This window comes from Triticum dicoccoides, chromosome 4A, assembly GCF_002162155.2.
Source record: "Triticum dicoccoides isolate Atlit2015 ecotype Zavitan chromosome 4A, WEW_v2.0, whole genome shotgun sequence".
NCBI classification, from domain to species: domain Eukaryota; kingdom Viridiplantae; phylum Streptophyta; class Magnoliopsida; order Poales; family Poaceae; genus Triticum; species Triticum dicoccoides.
Window position 1 is genome coordinate 456306455 of NC_041386.1, and position 2913 is coordinate 456309367.

At 48.5% G+C, this 2913-nt stretch overlaps 1 long non-coding RNA gene across 1 annotated transcript; it reads left to right on the plus strand.

The window, feature by feature from the left end:
* Positions 1-487: 487 nt before the first annotated feature.
* LOC119288966 lies at positions 488-916 on the plus strand. The gene is made up of 3 exons (XR_005141376.1): positions 488-531; positions 647-762; positions 850-916. It is a non-coding gene; the product is annotated as an uncharacterized LOC119288966 (long non-coding RNA).
* The last annotated feature ends 1997 nt before the right edge of the window (positions 917-2913 follow it).

A 2913-nucleotide genomic window follows, 5' to 3' on the forward strand; every position in this document is an offset into this window, starting at 1 on the left:
CGGAGCCCGCGGTCATCCTCCACCTCCAGGCGACGCCGACACCGCGGCCACCCCGACCCCTCCCTTCCCCACCGCATCGCCACCCCCAAGCCACCTCCCTTCCCTAACCCTACACCCGTACCTCAACCTGCGCCACAACCCGTCGGATCCCCCTTCTCCGCTGCCGCTCCCCCTCCTCTCCCCTCAACCGGCGGCCAGATCCACCCACTCCCTCTCCCCACCCACTCACCGAACTCCCTCTCCGTCGCCGCCATTTAGGCTGGCAGCCATCTCCGGCGCGCAAGGCGTTAGTGACCAGGAAGGAGGCATGGAGATGAGCTTCAGGGGCGGAGGTGGAGGGGAGTGCTCGTCGTCGTCCGCGGCGTCGATATAGTTTAGCGGTGCCCATCCCCCTCCCCGCCTCCCACCCCCTCGCCGCCGCCTCCTCCTTCCTCCAGCACTATGTATCCAACCTCGCCTCTCGCTTCGCCGCCCCGTGCTCGCCGCCCCGCACTCTGGTCTCAAGAGCTCGCCAGAATGGTCGCCCACAGGGTAAGCTCCTCCTCCCTCTCTCTTCCCCGCCCCGCCGTCCTCCCCCAGTCCTCTAGATCTGCCGCGCCGTCGATCTTACCCCCATCGTGGCTGACCTCTCTTTGTTTGCGTGCAGTTCCACCAGTACCAGGTGGTGGGTCGCGCGCTGCCGACCCCCGGCGATGAGCAGCCCAAGATCTACCGCATGAAGCTCTGGGCCACCAACGAGGTTCGCGCCAAGTCCAAGTTCTGGTCAGTCTCCTCCCGCGACCTCGATCTTCCTCGCGCGCTGGTTTCGTCGGTGCTTATGTGTTTGATTGTTTGGTTGTTTGCGCGCAGGTACTTCCTGAGGAAGCTCAAGAAGGTGAAGAAGGCCAACGGCCAGATGCTCGCCATCAACGAGGTATATCACTTCTCTCCAGTTGCCATGATCCGTGGATGCAACTTTAACTGTGCTGGCTGGTACTAACTGCCGTGGTTGTGCAATAGATCATTTTAGGTATCGTGTTGGTCTTGTGTATGGCGAAGACACTTGATTTTAGTTGCTGCATAGGGAGATGTATGCAGCGTTGCAGTGTTCTAGCTTTAACCAAACGGTAGAATAATATTGTTTCTGTGGATCGTGCCGAGGTTTTGGTGGTTTCTACTGAAGGTCCTTGGTTCCTTACTAGGTCATGTATATTGGTCGTGACCTCACTTGTATGTTAGGTTTAGTTCGTGTGTTCTTTGATGTTGCTGAAATAGGGTATTTGGTAGATTTATACCAGATCATGTAAGTTGGTTCTGGCCTCATTCGGTGTGAATTTAAATTGAACGAGCCGCTCTCTTAAACAACACTGCGACACTAAGTTCACTTTGCTCTTGTCTTGTTATGTAATAAGTGTTCTCAGTTGGTATCAAATGCGGTACCCTGTTCACCCTGCTTCTGTTATGTTACAAGTGTTTTGAATTAAGTCCATAAATGATTGTTGTCCAGTGCACACAGTAGCACTGCAAAATGCAAGTATGCTGATTATTTTTTGAAAACTCTATATATTATTTCTAGCATCTTATACATGTAAAAAGAGAGTTAGAAAATGTGAATTAAGTGTAACCATGAGCTTTTTTTGTTCTTGTACTCTTTGTATGTTCCTGGTCGCCACCACCGACTGCGAGCGGGGGTCCTGGTCCTCTCCCTCGTCGTCCTCGGCGGCGGCATCGTGGCTTGGCGCCATCGCCATGCCCTGCGTCAACGTCATGATCAGCTTCACGGATCGCCGTCTTCACGGTACGCACGCACACATTTCTGAAATCCACAATCAACAGTTTGGTGTATGCGCTGACTACTGAATCATGAGACATGCGTGTGGTTGTGCTTGTGCAGAGGTTGGTCGAAGAGGGCTGGAGTTCATGCTGTTCCTGTTGTCCCTGTTCGTGTTCCTCTTCGGTACCTCCTAGTTCATCTTCGACCTCATCCTAGTGAGATTTCCATCCAACCCTCCCCGTCCCCATGGTGCTCTTTCTAGTTAGTACTCGTCCGAGAGAGTTGCTTGGAGTAACTATACTCAAGATGCAGTTGCAGTAGGATTAGTTGCTTGGAGTATTTAACAAGACCAAACAAGATTTAACTTGTCAAGATTTAACAATATTTCTTAGTAAAGCTGAGTAGAGTATATATTCTGAACATGAAAGCATAAATATTCTCAGCATAAGTACATGATTAGGAGTATCATGCTTCTGAATATCTCCAAGCTGGATATTTCCATTAAACATGTTTCTGAATACCTCCCATATATATTTCCGTTAGTCTGCTTAGTGCATCATTAAGATTATAAGCATCATTTTCATTGAATCCTGGTTACATATTTGTGTGTACTCAAGTTGAAAATGGGACTTGGAATAATATGCAAGTTTCATCTTTTCTATTGCAGCGAGTGGGTCGGTTATGCACTGGCAGCATCCTTGTATGAATGAGTATATCGTCTTAACTATCTGGGGACAAAAATCATTGTATTAGCTGAATTTGTGTTATCTTTCTAAATAACTTGTCCTTTTTTTTGAATGTTCTGTTCATAATATATTGGCTCCAGTGTTTTGATTCTTCTCTTCTGATTCATGTAACAGGGCGACGGCCGAAGGCATGATGATAGTTCTATTGCTGTCCTAGTGTAGCGAAGGTAGCCTAGTTGACTATGGTCGCATAGTTAGTCATGCATACAGTTTCATCTGACTGGAGCAGGAGCCCAGTTTGTGCTGATTGTCAATTCTCATTGTGATTGTCCCTATATTTGTGTGACTGATTGTATTTGTATCTGTGTTGTAACTGTGTCATGACAGAAGGAGCCCAGTATATTTGTATGACTGTGATTGATTCTCGCTGTTGTTATTTGAAATATTACTTGTGTTTTCTGTCTGTTCTTATTT